Below are 18,568 nucleotides of genomic sequence, written 5' to 3'. Positions count from 1 at the left end.
GATCTGATCTGTAGATGACTGTCCATTAAAGGGAAGGTTCAGGGACTGTTTAAAAAAAATAAAAATCCGCATCCACTTACCTGGGGCTTCCTCCAGCCCGTGGCAGGCAGGAGGTGCCCTCGGCACCGCTCCGCAGGCTGCCGGTGGTCTCCGGTGGCCGACCTGGCCAGGCCGGCGGCCAGGTCGGGCTCCTTCCGCGTTCCAAAATACGCCTCACGGCGGCGCGCTGACTTCATCGGACGTCCTCCGGGCTTTACTGCGCAGGCTCAGTAGTTCTGAGCCTGCGCAGTAAAGCCCGGAGGACGTCCGATGACGTCAGCGCGCCGCCGTGAGGCGCATTTTGGAACGCGGAAGGAGCCCGACCTGGCCGCCGGCCAGGTCGGGTCGACCACCGGCAGCCTGCGGAGCGGCGCCGAGGGCACCTCCTGCCTGCCACGGGCTGGAGGAAGCCCCAGGTAAGTGGATGCGGATTTTTATTTTTTTTAAACAGTCCCTGAACCTTCCCTTTAACCTCCCTGGCGGGGCATTTCTGTCTGGAATTATGAGTCAAAAGTGGTACATTTTTTTCAAGAATTTTTGGCATCCAATTCGTAAGTCATAATTTACCAAAATATTGCAGAATAAAAGTCCGGTAGACATTTTGCATATAAATAAAAGACTAGAACACAAATTTTGTGAATTAATTAAAGGGATACTGTAGGGGGGTCGGGGGAAAATGAGTTGAACTTACCCGGGGCTTCTAACGGTCCCCCGCAGACATCCTGTGCCCGCGCAGCCACTCACCAATGCTCCGGCCCCGCCTCTGGTTCACTTCTGGAATTTCAGACTTTAAAGTCTGAAAACCACTGCGCCTGCGCTGCCATGTCCTCAATCCCGCTGATGTCACCAAGAGCGTACGGCACAGACACAGACCATACTGGGCCTGCGCAGTATGCTCCTGGTGACATCAGTGGGATCCAGGAAACGGCAACGCAGGCGCAGTGGTTTTCAGACTTTAAAGTCTGAAATTTCAGAAATGAACTGGAGGCGGGGCTGGAGCATCGGTGAGTGGCTGCGCGGGCACAGGGTGTCTGCGGGGGACCATTAGAAGCCCCGAGTAAGTTCAACTCATTTTCCCCCAACCCCCTACAGTATCCCTTTAAAGAGAGTCTGAAGCGAGAATAGATCTCGCTTCAGACCTCATATATAGCAGGGGCAAGTGTGCCCCTGCTAAAACGCCGCTATCCCGCGGCTTAACGGGGGTCCCTGTCCCCCAAAACCCCCTCCGTAATGCGGGGGAGCGCTTCCTGGTTGGGGCAGGGCTAACCGCCGCAGCCCTGCCCTACGCGCGTCTGTCAGCGCGTATCTCCGCCTCTCCCCCGCCCCTCTCAGTCTTCCTTCACTGAGAGGGGCGGGGGAGAGGCGGCGATGCGCGTCTGATAGACGCGCTGGGAGGCAGGGCTGCAGCCGTTAGCCCTTGCCTCCAGGAAGAGACAACCAGCGACCATTTTCCGACCAAGGTTTGCAGGGGGTGGGTTGGGGGTGAAGGGACCCCCGTTTAGCCGCGGGATAGCGGCGTTTTAGCAGGGGCACACGTGCCCCTGCTATATATGAGAGCTGAAGCGAGATTTAGTCTCGCTTCAGTGTCTCTTTAAGTTTATTAAGATCCTTACACATTTTGAAACTGTACAAATAACAAATAAGAGAGTAGTCAAAATCAGGGCAGAGGTTGGTGCTGGCGGCAGACAGAAAGCATTCAAAATCAGGGCAAAAATCGGTAACAGTATAGCAGAAGCAGTTGGGAACCAAATGGCTATATTGTTACCATCCTGTGCTTTCAAATACGCTTTTCTGCCATCTTTGCCATGGCAGTCGGGTGACACAGGGGAGAGATCAAATTACAACTTGTGATTAGATACAAATGAGGCTAAACTATATATATATATATATATACACTCATCTCTCTCTCTCTCTATATATATATATATATATATATATACACACACACACATAGTATATATACATACTGTATATACACAGTATATATATACATATGCAGTGTATATATGTATATATATACATATATACACACACACATATATATATATATATACACACACACGTGGATGTATATATATATATATATATATATATATATAGTGTATATATACATATATAGTGTATGTATATATATATATATACAGTATGTACACACATTATATATATATATATATAAACATGCGGATCACTTTTTTTTGTTAGGATTTCTTCAGCCCCGTGCGACTCTTCAGGGCCACTGTAGAATGGTGTCCCGCCCCGTGACGTCATGCGCACCGCCGCTCTGATTTGCCACCGGGTCCCCGGAACAAGAGCGGGGCTGGGGAGATCCCTGCGGCCAGCGATGTACAGTATAAAAACCGGGGGAGATGCTGGAGTCCCGCTGCGCAGCAGCGATCGCGCGCAGGACTCAGAGCAGGGAATTCCCTAGCAGCTCATCTCGCTCAGGTCGGGCTTACCGCCATGGAGGTTAAGCAAGGTGTTTATGAGATCTCCAGATATTGCTTAACTTTTGTGTGTACACTCATGTGTAAAAAAAAAAGGAAGTAAATAGACTAAAAGCAATTTTTGGGTCTTTTGAAGGAACTGATCTTTTGCATGTGTTCAGCATCTTTAGAATGATCACTCATTCAAACCTCCCTGACAAACCTATGCTACAGATTGAAGCCTATTACACACTTTTAATTATGACTGGCAATCGCTGGCCAAGTTTACCATATCCATGTAGTGTGAGAGCTTACCTACACGATCTGTTCATAGTATTCAATATCTGTTGGGCCTCATACTACATGGATGTGGTAAAATTGGTCAGTGATTAACCAATTATAATTAAAAGTGTGTACCAGGCTTAATTCATCAGTTTGCAAAATTTTTATCTGATGTGTGTACTCAGCTTAAAAATAGGCTGTGTAGGTATGCTTTCATATGCTTTTAAGAAACCACAAATATTCACAAGTGAGGTAATTAGTGTCTCAGCACAACTGGTTGCAACCAGTGATGCGCTTTCGAGTAATTCCGAGTAGCAAGCTACTCGGAATTAAAATGTTAATGAATCACTGATTAATCAGCTGAGACCACAAGATACAGGGGGGGGGGGGGGGGGTTAACTTACCCAGAAGGATCGTCTGCGGTCCACTAGCATCATGGGCGAACTGTTAACCCATTCCATGACTCCTTGAAGAAGGAAGCGTGGTTGTGAGTTGTTGAAGAGTTCACCTATGATGCAGAATGGAGCGCAGATGATCCCAAAGAGTTCTGGGTAAGTTAACCTTATACCACACTGGATAATATGCCTAATATTACCGAGACATATCCACCACTGCTACTCATTTTAACCACCTGGGGACTGCCTAACGCTGATGAGCGTCAGGTCCTTTTCCCCTGTTTTGCCGGCGATCGTGTGCGCGCACATAGCCCGGAATGCTGTGCGGCCCCCCTCCGTCATCAGCCCGCTTGCCAATTAGCAGCGCCGGCGGGCAGCGATCATACAAATAGACCAATGGAAAGTGTAAAGTACACTTTGTTTTGTGAACAAAGTGTATTATACAGGCTTCCTCCTCCTCTGGTGGTCACAGCATTCCCGGACCGACGACCAGAGAGGACGGCAGCCCTGGATGTAACAACCGCACACTGCCCCTGCTCCCTGCCGATCGCCGATGATCACTCCCACTACCCCCCTCACTGGCCCTGACCGGCGTCTGACTAGGGTTTGATTGACAACTGGTCGCCTGTCCCCAGCTCTGATCGAGGTCTGAGTGAGTTCTGGGTGACATGTGAGTGACATCTAATGTATGTGCACTGTTGATTGATATCTGATTGGCTGTCACCAGTAATCAAAAAACAAGATAACAGTAGTCCCTCTTCTATCTCCTATGGAGAACTGTCACCAGCTCTGATTGGCCTTTGATCATCTCTGATTGCCCTCTGATTGATCTGTTTACATCGTTTGGCATCTGACAGCTGCACTGTGATTGACATTTGGTCGCCTGTCACTAGCTCTGATTGAGGTCTGAGTGACATCTTATCATCTGTGCACTGTTGATTGATATCTGATTGGCTGTCACCAGCTCTGATAGGCCTTTGATCATCTCTGATTGCCCGGTGATTGATCTGTTTACATCGTTTGGCATCTGACAGCTGCACTGTGATTGACATTTGGTCGCCTGTCACTAGCTCTGATTGAGGTCTGAGTGACATTGAGTGAGATCTGAGTGACATCTTATCATCTGTGCACTGTTAATTGACATCTGATTGCCTGTCACCAACTCTGATTGGCCTTTGATCATCTCTGATTGCCCTGTGATTGATCTCTGTTTACATCGTTTGGCATCTGACAGCTGCACTGTGATTGACATCAGGTCTGTCACTATCCTAGTGATCTAAAAACAGGCCAGTGAGTTAGCTAGGCCCCTTTGTTAGGTAATTAGCATCAGTTAGCGCCCAGCCCACTACACCGCAGTCACTAATTAGTCGCTGATTAGCGTCATCACTGTCGCTAATCAGCATTGTCACTATATAGTATCTGTAAGTGATCAGAACTGATCGCAGTCAGATCTATTTAAAGAGAACGCGAGGTGGGTTTGAAGAATGTTATCTGCACACAGAGGCTGGATCTGCCTATACAGCCCAGCCTCTGTTGCTATCCCAAACCCCCCTAAGGTCCCCCTGCACTCTGCAATCAGGGGAGGACTGGCCAGGGGGGAAGGGGGGAGATTTCCCCCCAGGCTTCCTTTCATTTAATGATTTAGGGCTGGCACTGTGCCGGGTGAATTCAGGTTTTTGTATAAGGCAATGTGAAATACTAGGCTGAATGAGGGAAATAAACACCCAATTACAGAGCAATTGCAGGACCGGCAAGCTAGTAAATATACACAGCATGATACAGAGCAGAGGCTTGCCTGCAGGGTCCGTGGGAAAAAATCTGTCTGGTCTCTCACCATTGTTAACTGCATGTGCACAGCTATATAAGATATTGTCTAGGTTGAAAAGTTTTCGACAGTCCCTAGACTCCAGAAAGGCTGCTTGCAGACAGTCCCTAGTCTCCAGAAGGGCTGCTTGCAGACAGTCCCTAGACTCCAGAAAGGCTGCTTGCAGACAGTCCCTAGACTCCAGAAGGGCTGCTTGCAGACAGTCCCTAGACTCCAGAAGGGCTGCTTGCAGACAGTCCCTAGACTCCAGAAGGGCTGCTTGCAGGACTTGTGTAAGAGATAGAAACCCCGACCGTTGTAACTCAAAATGTATTATGTGCCCCCCGGTGCCAGTGCATTTATACTTTACGCTGTCCCTCGAGTGTCCTTGCTGTATTTCCCACGTGACTACCGGCATATAGCACGTGGGGCACGTGTGTGATGTCATTTAGGCTGGGGCTGCCGTGAAAACGGGCCTCTAATTTGTGTTTTCCCCCGAGGCCAAAAGGCCCCAGTCCTCCCCTGTCTGCAATCCCTCATAAATCACAGCCATGCTGCTGACAAACAGCTTGTCAGAGCTGGCTGTGTTCTGCTGCTCTCCTCGCCTCCTGCAGAACTCCGGTCTCCGCCTGCATCCCTTCCCTCCCTGCTGATTGGAGGGAAGGGATGGGGGCAGGGACCGGAGCTATGCAGGAGGCGGGGGAGCAGCCGAGACTGACACTACAGATGTAAACACAGCCTCACAGCACGGCTGTGATTTATGGAGGATTGCAGAGTGCAGGGGGACCTTAGGGGGGTTTGGGATAGCAACAGAGGCTGGGCTGTATAGGCAGATCCAGCCTCTGTATGCAGATAACATTCTTTAAACACACCTCGGGTTCTCTTTAAGTACATTAGGGTCATCTTAGAGTAGGCTCCAGTAAAAACGCAGTGTTTTCCCGATCAGGCCTGATCGTTCGGCCGCACTTGCGTTCAGCCCGCCCCACCGCAGCGACAGAAATTTTTTTTTCTGATCACTGCAAAAACACAACACAATAGCTGCGGCGCTCTAAAGATCAGTTTTTATTTTTTTTATCAAAACTGAGCGACCACAGCTTTTTACTTCACAAGCACTCTTTTTTGCTAGGTAGGTGTGCTCTCTTTCCTGGGTAGTCTCAGAGGAATACCCCCTAAATTTAGCAGTCCACCATGGCCAGAAAGGGGTATTCTTGCCCTACCCAAGATTGTAAGCTCGCAAGGGCAGGGACCTCCTCCTAGTGTTTCTCATACTGCTGTAATTTTAACATATGTACATGTACCAACAACACATCAACTATGTATGTATCTGTATTTATTCTATTCAATGTCATGACTATACAGTGTCTTGTATTTCTTATGTATATTTGTTCCCCATTATTTGTTTGTACTATGTACAGCGCTACGGAAGATGTTGGCGCTATATAAATAAAAAATAATAATAATATTCAGCTGAAGAGGCCTACAGGATTCTGGCCCAGTCGGATGAGAGTGATTGGGACTTCTCATCCGACGAATCATCCGGGTCAGAATACGAACCTGTAGATAGCAGTGGCTCACTGCGATTTTAGGTTCACGAACCCAGTTCGCGAACCTACCGCGAAAGTTCGGTTCGCGCGAACTTTAGCGAACTGCAATAGACTTCAATGGGGAGGCGAACTTTGAAAACTGGAAAAAATTATGCTGGCCACAAAAGTGATGGAAAAGATGTTTCAAGGGGTCTAACACCTGGAGGGGGGCATGGCGGAGTGGGATACACGCCAAAAGTCCCGGGGAAAAATCTGGATTAGACGCAAAGCAGCGTTTTAAGGGCAGAAATCACACTGAATGCTAAATTGCAGGCCTAAAGAGCTTTAAAACATTTGCATATGTGTACATCAATCAGGGAGTATAATTAGAGTACTGCTTCACACTGACACACCAAACTCACTGTGTAACACACCGCAAACAGCTGTTTGCGTAGTGACCGTCGTGCTGGACTGGTGCGCACCATGGCCAGAGTGCAGGCTGTGGCGGTTTTCAAGCCCATATGGTCGTCGGAATGTGGTAGCTCAATGATAGAACAACAGTGACTGTCCAGTAGGCCTGAAAGATAAATCGAATTTAAATCGAAATCGCGATCACCAAGATCACAATTTCAGAATCGTGAAAGCGGCGAATATCGCGATCACATCATTTCCACATGAGGAAGTTTGAAGAAGTGCCTTCAAACTTTCCCAAAGTCCCAGTGCCCGCAGCGTTGTACATACCTTCCATCCTCTATCGCCCTCTGCCGCCTCTTGTGCTTGGCAAAACTTTGGGTTCCTGTATGTCACATGATATACAGGAAGTATGCCGTGCAATAGAGCCTGCAGGAGGCAAAGTGGATAGACGGGCATTGCTGGACTCGTGCTTGAAGCTATGTCCAGGACTGATGCAACTTGGGTGACAGAGGAGACACAGAGAGAGACAGCGTGGGGACAGAGAGAGACACAGGAGACACAGAGGGGGCACAAAGAGAGACACAGAGGGGGCACAGAAAGAAACAGAGTGGGCACAGACACAAAGGAGGCAAGAGAGAGACCCAGAGGAGGCATGAAGAGGCTAAGGGGGCACAATGAGAGACGGGGACAGAGGGGGAACAGACAGGCACAAAGGGGGGAAACAAAGCTTGATTTGAAGGAAATCGTGAATCGAAATCGTAATTTTGGACAGAAATCGCTCAATTCAATTTTTTCCTAAAATCGTTCAGGCCTACTGTCCAGCATATCAAATTTGGTCTGACCACAATGAAGCAACGACCTTATTATCTTTGGTGTGCCAACCTCCGAGACACTCATATAGCCAGCGGTCATTGCTTCATTGTGATACGCAAGCACCTTCACTGCGGCACGGTAATGTTCACGAAGGGGAATGGGAACATGTACATCAGTGGCGGCGCTACACTGGGGCTTACCCAGGCTTAAGCCCCAGCTGAAATGATGTCAGCCCCTCCAAAAGCCCCCGCTCTGCAGAATTGCCCGATCATCACACAGCGTGGAACACTGGGGATGTATAGGCAACGCAGCATGTTCTGCTGCTGCCGCCAGCCAATAGGACTGAAGCAGGCTGGTAAGTTTAATGCCCATTGGATGTTGGGAAGTAGGCGGAGCTATAGGAGACGAGAAGCTCCAGCAGGGATAGGAGAGATTTGCAGGCTGTCTGTGCGTGATCTCTGCCTCCCTCCCTCCCTCCCTCCCTCTCCCCACGTGTGTAGATTTCCTCATCGCGGTAGATTTGAGCTTTCTATGCGGGGTTGACAGGGACTCCCTCTCTTCCTCAGACAGCTGGACCAGGCGCTTCCCTGAGCCTGGACTCTACACACAGGACAAGGGTGAGCTTATCTCAGGCATTTCTGGCTGCTCTCTGACTCCCTGTAATGGGGGGGGGGGGGGGGGGGGGGTTACTTAACCCTTTCAGCAGTTCAGCTGCCTCTGTTGCTTGCAAAGTCTGGCATTCCTCTTCCACAAGGTTTTTTATGCATGTCAGTTAGTTCTGCACTATTCTTATAAAATCTATGGTTTCTCCTGTTCTGCGTGTATATGCACACATACACACAATGTAGATGTTATAAGAATAGTGCATAACTCACTGTTTGACATGCATGTGGAAAAGGAATGCCAGTCAACACATCTGAGTTGCTGTAAGGGTTAAGTACACCTGTTTCTTAAGGTGCCCACACATCAGCAGCTCTATGGACAGAATAACCTAGAGACAGATCTCTCTCTGATTAGAGAGTGATCTGTCGGCTGCCCATACACCGCAGGCTGATTCCCGATCGGTTTCAGCATGAAATCTCTCGGGAATCAGGCTTTTGACGCCGCCTTGCGCCCCCCAAGCTGTCCCCCTTAATGTAAAATGTTCCCTACCCCCTGTTGCTCTATACTTACCTGTCCATTGCTGGCCCTGTCCTCATACATTCCCCATGTGGTTGCCAGTGTATGTGTGGGAGCGTGTGTGAAGTCACACATGCACTCATGTTACGCAGGCAACCAGGTGGGATGCTATGAGGGATGAAGCACAGATTGGCGTAGGGGGGCCCCATCCAAAGTTTCACAGGGGGGCCCAATGATGTCAAGTTACGGTGAGGGAAGGGGGGGGAGATGTCCCCCTTCCCCACCGCTGTGCCCATCGCTCCCTCTTCTCCTCTTCTCTCTCTGCTGCCACCCCACCTGGGGACATCTGTACACCTGGCTATACTGGGCTGGGGACACAGTAAGGCCCAGTGCACACCGAGCGGTTTTGGATGTGAACCGCCGGCCGCATCCGCCTGTAAAACTGCTTGGCTAATGTATTTCAATGGGATGGTGCACACCGGCGGTTTGAGGTTTGTAGCAAACCGCAAACATGCCTCCTGTTGCACGTTTGCGGTTTGCAGAAGCGTTTCTGCCTCAATGTAAAGAATAGGGAAAATGCAAACCGCTCTGAAAAACGCTACATCAGAGCGGTTTGCCAGGCGTTTTTGTTACAGAAGCTGTTCAGTAACAGCTTTTACTGTAACAGTATTTGTAATCTGCTACCCAAAAACGCTCCCAAAACCGCTAGGCATGTGTAGAAAACGTCTCTAAACGTGCCTAGAATCGCTCTGAAATCCGCTCCAAAAATCGCTACCGTTTTGTGGATCTGCTAGCGGTTTTGGTGTGCACTGGGCCTAAGTCCTGGTTGACACTGGCTGTCTGTCATTGCATGCATTTACTGGTGAAAGGCTGTCTGTCATTACGTGCATTTAAGGCCCATTCACACTAGAGCGTGTTGCCAGCGATTTCGGCAAAAACACTGAAGCACTAGCATTTTTTAAAGCGCTAGTGCAATAATAACTCTTGAGACACACTTCGCGCTGACACGGATGGTTAATATGACTGGTAGATGTTCGCACACCACTAGTTCGCCTCCTCTGTTTTTAATAATACAAATTCACACATACAGAGGTTGGCGCTCTTAGTGTGGTCCTGCACCTGTGAGTATACCTTTACTGTCCCCCTTGACACAAATGGCTATACATACGATTAACCATCCAATAGGCTACCCACTAGCGGGCCATAGAATACATATACATTCGATTTTTTCAAATCAGTACACCCAATGTTCAGATTATATGTTGTAGCAACTACCGCAACTACTATCAAGCTACGGGTGCACAATTCAAAAGTCCTTCAAGCTTTATGTGGAAGCACATTAGCAAAACAGTTCAGATACTTCATATCTCCTCTTGCCCCTGGATATAGTAAACAAACTCTTCCTTCCAATCCTCACTGCTCCTTATATCATTTCCCAAGAGAGGGTTTTATGGATAGTGAAGCCTTCACCACACCCCAGTGAGATGCACTCACCGTGTGTTAAGACCTGCTGATAGGTCAAATGGAGCCTTGGGACAGTTCCCGGGTCGTCCCCCACCACTCTGGCAATGTATCAGACCTCTTCACCTGTATACAGGTATTCTTTGTTCCCTTAGTGCCTCAATAAAACAAATGCCTCAAATAGTGTAATACTGCTTCTTTAATAAAAAGGTTAAAAAATCCATTACACTCACAGATTAAAAGATGTCATCTGGCATAGAGTATTTTCCCACGGGCTCTCCCCCGTAATGTTGGCCGGCCGGCTTAGGCACACGCCAATGTATCTGCAGTCCACACCGCCGCGCGCTCGGTGAGTTCTCCTGCCCTGGGTGATGCCGCCGTCCGCGTGTGTATACTGGTCTCTTCCGCGTCCAGGCCCCGCCTTACATGTTTCGTCACTCGTGACTCATCAGAAGCTGGGGCTGGACGCTTCCAGAGACCTTTTACGTGTGCGACTCCTCCCCTCCCATGACGCATTACTATACGCGTCCTGCTCCGTCGTCCGCTCGCTTCCTGTTTGCGTTCCAGCTGCGCTCCATTGTCTGCAATGTGCACATCACTGATATGTATTCATTATCCGCTGCGTGCGCACCACTTCTACGTATACCAATGTTATTTCTACTCTGCATATACATTAATAGGCGGCCCGCCACATATACCTTTGACTTAATAATCCTATCTCCCAACTCCATTAACTGTATTTAAAATTTGTAATTGAATAAACATTTTATAATGAACCTTTCAGCAGCTGGGCTGATACCTACATGCCCCCATACATCATATGTGTGCTCTTCTCTTTCTTAAAAGGACTTTCCCCCCCCCCCCCATTTTCCTCCTATCAATACCCTAAACCCAAGACCTTTATTTTGCATTCCCCGGGTACAGCTCAGCTGCCTCAGGTTTAACATTCCACACAGTCCCACTGCATACCAATTCATCATAAAATTTGTAGTTAAAACACCATTTTCATATATTCGAGGCTATTTGTATGTTTAACCAGTGTTCTCATATCCCCCCCCCCCCCCCTTTCTCCCAGAGGTCCATTGTTCCACTAGATCCATACCATAGGGACCCAGAATCATCCCCTTTATCTACAGAAAGCATACCAAGTCAATGTCTATATTAAGACCCTCTGGTCTAAGGGTCCCCATGCTATAGATCCATTTGGTCTCAGCCTGCGATACCCTCTTTATCCTATTGCTCCCCCTCCAATGAGGCAGGACCTTCTCCAATCCACAGAAGGATAATTCCTTAGGATCACATCTATGCTGGTTGCCAAAGTGTGACGATAAACTATGGTTACTGTATCCCTTCTTCACATTTCTCACATGCTCCCCCATCCTTTCCTTTAGGGTTCTCGTGGTCCTTCCTACATACTGCCATCCACAAGTACACCATGCCAGATATACCACATACCTGTCATTACAGGTGATGAAGTCTTTGATTTGAAATTCTCTACCATTACTATATGATGTAACCCTATTGGTTTTCACCCCTTTGCTTTCCCTACAAGCTTGGCATGTTCTACACGGAAAAAAACCAGGGGTCTGCCACCCCTGCATCCTCACTTGTTTTTTAGGCTCCACACAACTTGGAGCTATTATCTGTTTCAAGTTTTGTGCCTTTCTATATATAAATTTTGGTTGATGTGGTATTATCCCCCTAAGTACATAATCGGTGGCCAGGATTCCCCAATGTCTACGTATTATGTTCTGAATCCCCTTATACTGGGTGCTATACCCAGTGATGAATGCCATTTCATACTCACCTCCATTGTCCTTCTCCTTTTTGTCTTCCAACAATTCCCCCCTTTCCATTCCTCTCACTGTATCCATCTGTTGCTCTAAAGTTGTTTTATCATATCCCCTTTCTACAAATCTATCCCTCAAAATTCCAGCCTGTTCATCATAATCCTGGATGTTACTACAGTTTCTTCTCATTCTCAAAAACTGGCCCTTGGGGATCCCCTTTATCCATGTGGGGTGGTGACAGCTCAATACAGATATGTATCCATTTCTATCCGTTTCTTTAAAATAACTCCTGGTCCCTACTTTCTCATCATTTTTTGTAATTTCCAAATCTAGGAAATGTATACTCTTTCTGCTTATTTCTGCTGTGAGGGTTATCCCCAGGTTGTTAGCATTCAATTGTTCCAGGAATGTTTTCAAATCATCGGGATATATTGGTCACGGCTGACGTGGCAGCACTGTACACAAATATACAGCATGAATTGGGGTTGGAGGCAGTGAAATACTACATGGATGAAGATGACAGTTTGGAGGATGAACAAAAGGAGTATATCTTAAGGTTGTTGAAATTCGCATTGGATAGAAATTACTTCTGGCATGATGGATGCTTCTATAGACAGCATAGGGGATGCGCTATGGGGGCGAGCTATGCCCCAAGCCTCGCCAACTTATTCATGGGGAAATGGGAAGAGAATATAGTGGAAGGACAGGCCCCAATAAAACTATGGAGTCGATTTATCGATGACTTGTTCTTTGTGTGGGAGGGAGGGCCCGATGATTTGAAAACATTCCTGGAACAATTGAATGCTAACAACCTGGGGATAACCCTCACAGCAGAAATAAGCAGAAAGAGTATACATTTCCTAGATTTGGAAATTACAAAAAATGATGAGAAAGTAGGGACCAGGAGTTATTTTAAAGAAACGGATAGAAATGGATACATATCTGTATTGAGCTGTCACCACCCCACATGGATAAAGGGGATCCCCAAGGGCCAGTTTTTGAGAATGAGAAGAAACTGTAGTAACATCCAGGATTATGATGAACAGGCTGGAATTTTGAGGGATAGATTTGTAGAAAGGGGATATGATAAAACAACTTTAGAGCAACAGATGGATACAGTGAGAGGAATGGAAAGGGGGGAATTGTTGGAAGACAAAAAGGAGAAGGACAATGGAGGTGAGTATGAAATGGCATTCATCACTGGGTATAGCACCCAGTATAAGGGGATTCAGAACATAATACGTAGACATTGGGGAATCCTGGCCACCGATTATGTACTTAGGGGGATAATACCACATCAACCAAAATTTATATATAGAAAGGCACAAAACTTGAAACAGATAATAGCTCCAAGTTGTGTGGAGCCTAAAAAACAAGTGAGGATGCAGGGGTGGCAGACCCCTGGTTTTTTTCCGTGTAGAACATGCCAAGCTTGTAGGGAAAGCAAAGGGGTGAAAACCAATAGGGTTACATCATATAGTAATGGTAGAGAATTTCAAATCAAAGACTTCATCACCTGTAATGACAGGTATGTGGTATATCTGGCATGGTGTACTTGTGGATGGCAGTATGTAGGAAGGACCACGAGAACCCTAAAGGAAAGGATGGGGGAGCATGTGAGAAATGTGAAGAAGGGATACAGTAACCATAGTTTATCGTCACACTTTGGCAACCAGCATAGATGTGATCCTAAGGAATTATCCTTCTGTGGATTGGAGAAGGTCCTGCCTCATTGGAGGGGGAGCAATAGGATAAAGAGGGTATCGCAGGCTGAGACCAAATGGATCTATAGCATGGGGACCCTTAGACCAGAGGGTCTTAATATAGACATTGACTTGGTATGCTTTCTGGGGGAGTAGATAAAGGGGATGATTCTGGGTCCCTATGGTATGGATCTAGTGGAACAATGGACCTCTGGGAGAAAGGGGGGGGGGGATATGAGAACACTGGTTAAACATACAAATAGCCTCGAATATATGAAAATGGTGTTTTAACTACAAATTTTATGATGAATTGGTATGCAGTGGGACTGTGTGGAATGTTAAACCTGAGGCAGCTGAGCTGTACCCGGGGAATGCAAAATAAAGGTCTTGGGTTTAGGGTATTGATAGGAGGAAAATGGGGGGGGGGGGGGAACAAGTCCTTTTAAGAAAGAGAAGAGCACACATATGATGTATGGGGGCATGTAGGTATCAGCCCAGCTGCTGAAAGGTTCATTATAAAATGTTTATTCAATTACAAATTTTAAATACAGTTAATGGAGTTGGGAGATAGGATTATTAAGTCAAAGGTATATGTGGCGGGCCGCCTATTAATGTATATGCAGAGTAGAAATAACATTGGTATACGTAGAAGTGGTGCGCACGCAGCGGATAATGAATACATATCAGTGATGTGCACATTGCAGACAATGGAGCGCAGCTGGAACGCAAACAGGAAGCGAGCGGACGACGGAGCAGGACGCGTATAGTAATGCGTCATGGGAGGGGAGGAGTCGCACACGTAAAAGGTCTCTGGAAGCGTCCAGCCCCAGCTTCTGATGAGTCACGAGTGACGAAACATGTAAGGCGGGGCCTGGACGCGGAAGAGACCAGTATACACACGCGGACGGCGGCATCACCCAGGGCAGGAGAACTCACCGAGCGCGCGGCGGTGTGGACTGCAGATACATTGGGGTGTGCCTAAGCCGGCCGGCCAACATTACGGGGGAGAGCCCGTGGGAAAATACTCTATGCCAGATGACATCTTTTAATCTGTGAGTGTAATGGATTTTTTAACCTTTTTATTAAAGAAGCAGTATTACACTATTTGAGGCATTTGTTTTATTGAGGCACTAAGGGAACAAAGAATACCTGTATACAGGTGAAGAGGTCTGATACATTGCCAGAGTGGTGGGGGACGACCCGGGAACTGTCCCAAGGCTCCATTTGACCTATCAGCAGGTCTTAACACACGGTGAGTGCATCTCACTGGGGTGTGGTGAAGGCTTCACTATCCATAAAACCCTCTCTTGGGAAATGATATAAGGAGCAGTGAGGATTGGAAGGAAGAGTTTGTTTACTATATCCAGGGGCAAGAGGAGATATGAAGTATCTGAACTGTTTTGCTAATGTGCTTCCACATAAAGCTTGAAGGACTTTTGAATTGTGCACCCGTAGCTTGATAGTAGTTGCGGTAGTTGCTACAACATATAATCTGAACATTGGGTGTACTGATTTGAAAAAATCGAATGTATATGTATTCTATGGCCCGCTAGTGGGTAGCCTATTGGATGGTTAATCGTATGTATAGCCATTTGTGTCAAGGGGGACAGTAAAGGTATACTCACAGGTGCAGGACCACACTAAGAGCGACAACCTCTGTATGTGTGAATTTGTATTATTAAAAACAGAGGAGGCGAACTAGTGGTGTGCGAACATCTACCAGTCATATTAACCATCCGTGTCAGCGCGAAGTGTGTCTCAAGAGTTTTTGCAGTATTTTTACACACAACGCAGCAGACATGGACGTGTTTGAGTATAGAGCTCGAAGAACAGTCAACCTTGATGAGGTGTTTATTGATAATGGGGAAATAGGGAGCACAATGCAGCAGGAATTCAAGAAACTACACACTGTAATGAGTAAAGAACAGAGCACATGGTGGGATCTAGCTGCTCTTACCAAATATGATAAAGAAGGAATTATACCCAAGAGATTAAGGTGGGACCTCATGGCCAATGATGGGGAGGATGATGAATTAAATGATAAAGAGTGGGAGGAATATTTTGACAGATGTGGACAGGGATTGGTAAAATTACTCCTAAAAAGGAAAACTAGGAGGTTGGAAAGATTAGGGGGAGAAATAGATGAGATTAAAACAAAATTAGCACCAGTCAGTAACACAGAAGAGTACAAAGAAAGGTCCAAAAAGATAGCAGAAGTGCTGGACAAAAGTGAAAAAGAGATTAAAACAGAAAAACAAAGGAAGTTCCAGAGGGATGCCGATGCAACTAGAAAGAAGGAGGCATATAAATGGCAGATCAGAAAGAAGGAGGAGATAAAGGCAATGGAAATGAAGGAGAAATCTGAAGCTAATAATGGGAACATAAATGTACAAAATCCACCTAGGGAGGAGGTGCGGATGAATGAGAATAGGGGAGAGAGTGGTACACCTTTGGGGGCAGTGGGTCACCAGAGAGGGGGGTGGGGGGGCACAGGGGGTCCACCTAGAGACGCAGGACGTGGTAATGGGGGGTATGGGAGGGGAGGGAGGTTTGAAGCCCAATCTTACTACAATGTACCGATCTCTAACAGATATGACCCAATTAGACAACAGAGACAGATTGAACCTTTTTTAGGGATGGACCCGAGGTATGGGGAGAGAGAATGGAGGAGAGAAGAGAGGAATGTAAACCCGTATCTGGGATATCCAGGAAAAAGAGGTCAAGACGAGGCACAAGGGGGGGGGGGGGGAAGGGGGGGAATAAAAAGGATGAGAAATCTATAGGTGAAGGGATATATAACCTAAGTGGGGTCACATTAAATATGGAGGAATTGAAATTATTAGATAAGGGTTTAAAATATGCACCAAAAAAAGGCCTGGATAAGTTTGATACATATATAGATATAAATAAATTCACGAGGAAATTGCACTTAAAAAAGTTTTTTGCGGGTCGAAAAGATATAAGGGGGAGGGAAATGGTGAATCACAGGTTCAAACACACCAATTTAAGGAATAAATCTACTTTTAATCCCAAGGATGGAAGTTATAATGCCATCGAAGTCTTCAAAAACATGGTTATTAATGATCTGAATAAAATGCCAGAAATTAGAAAAGGGAAGGAGAAATCGATTGCGCGGGAAATGTTGGATGATAAGGGGCTGGTGGTGCGTCCAGCAGATAAGGGAGGGGGGGTAGTGGTCCTTAATAAGGAACAATATAAGGAAGAACTGGATAGACTGGTGGCTGATAGAGAAGCGTATACCCTGTTGAGGGGTGACCCCACAGGTAAGTATATGAAGGAGCTTAGAGAGATATTGAGGGAGGGGATGGATAGAGGATTAATAACTGATGAGGAATTCAAGTACATTGTGCCAGATAACCCGCGAATACCAATTATATATCAAGTGCCAAAAATTCATAAAAATAAAGAAAAGCCCCCGGGGAGGCCTATAATCAGTGGTCTGGGGTCAGTTACACATAAATTGGGACAGTATTTAGATGAATATTTGCAACCTATGGTGGCCAGATTGCCTAATGTATTGAAGGATACAAAACATATGCTCCAGAAACTAGAAGGGCAGAACTTGTATGAAGGGGATATATTGGTCACGGCTGACGTGGCAGCACTGTACACAAATATACAGCATGAATTGGGGTTGGAGGCAGTGAAATACTACATGGATAAAGATGACAGTTTGGAGGATGAACAAAAGGAGTATATCTTAAGGTTGTTGAAATTCGCATTGGATAGAAATTACTTCTGGCATGATGGATGCTTCTATAGACAGCATAGGGGATGCGCTATGGGGGCGAGCTATGCCCCAAGCCTCGCCAACTTATTCATGGGGAAATGGGAAGAGAATATAGTGGAAGGACAGGCCCCAATAAAACTATGGAGTCGATTTATCGATGACTTGTTCTTTGTGTGGGAGGGAGGGCCCGATGATTTGAAAACATTCCTGGAACAATTGAATGCTAACAACCTGGGGATAACCCTCACAGCAGAAATAAGCAGAAAGAGTATACATTTCCTAGATTTGGAAATTACAAAAAATGATGAGAAAGTAGGGACCAGGAGTTATTTTAAAGAAACGGATAGAAATGGATACATATCTGTATTGAGCTGTCACCACCCCACATGGATAAAGGGGATCCCCAAGGGCCAGTTTTTGAGAATGAGAAGAAACTGTAGTAACATCCAGGATTATGATGAACAGGCTGGAATTTTGAGGGATAGATTTGTAGAAAGGGGATATGATAAAACAACTTTAGAGCAACAGATGGATACAGTGAGAGGAATGGAAAGGGGGGAATTGTTGGAAGACAAAAAGGAGAAGGACAATGGAGGTGAGTATGAAATGGCATTCATCACTGGGTATAGCACCCAGTATAAGGGGATTCAGACATAATACGTAGACATTGGGGAATCCTGGCCACCGATTATGTACTTAGGGGGATAATACCACATCAACCAAAATTTATATATAGAAAGGCACAAAACTTGAAACAGATAATAGCTCCAAGTTGTGTGGAGCCTAAAAAACAAGTGAGGATGCAGGGGTGGCAGACCCCTGGTTTTTTTCCGTGTAGAACATGCCAAGCTTGTAGGGAAAGCAAAGGGGTGAAAACCAATAGGGTTACATCATATAGTAATGTAGAGAATTTCAAATCAAAGACTTCATCACCTGTAATGACAGGTATGTGGTATATCTGGCATGGTGTACTTGTGGATGGCAGTATGTAGGAAGGACCACGAGAACCCTAAAGGAAAGGATGGGGGAGCATGTGAGAAATGTGAAGAAG

General features: G+C 46.5%; 1 long non-coding RNA gene across 1 annotated transcript in view; it reads left to right on the top strand.

Moving 5' to 3' along the window:
* LOC137503819 (uncharacterized) overlaps positions 1–18,568 on the top strand; it is a 43,226-nt gene that overhangs the window by 1,099 nt on the left and 23,559 nt on the right. The window lies entirely within an intron of this gene.

The sequence above is a fragment of the Hyperolius riggenbachi genome, chromosome 4, assembly GCF_040937935.1.
Source record: "Hyperolius riggenbachi isolate aHypRig1 chromosome 4, aHypRig1.pri, whole genome shotgun sequence".
NCBI lineage: Eukaryota > Metazoa > Chordata > Amphibia > Anura > Hyperoliidae > Hyperolius > Hyperolius riggenbachi.
Note: the sequence above shows the minus strand (reverse complement) of the source record. Positions and strands in the feature narration are given on the sequence as shown.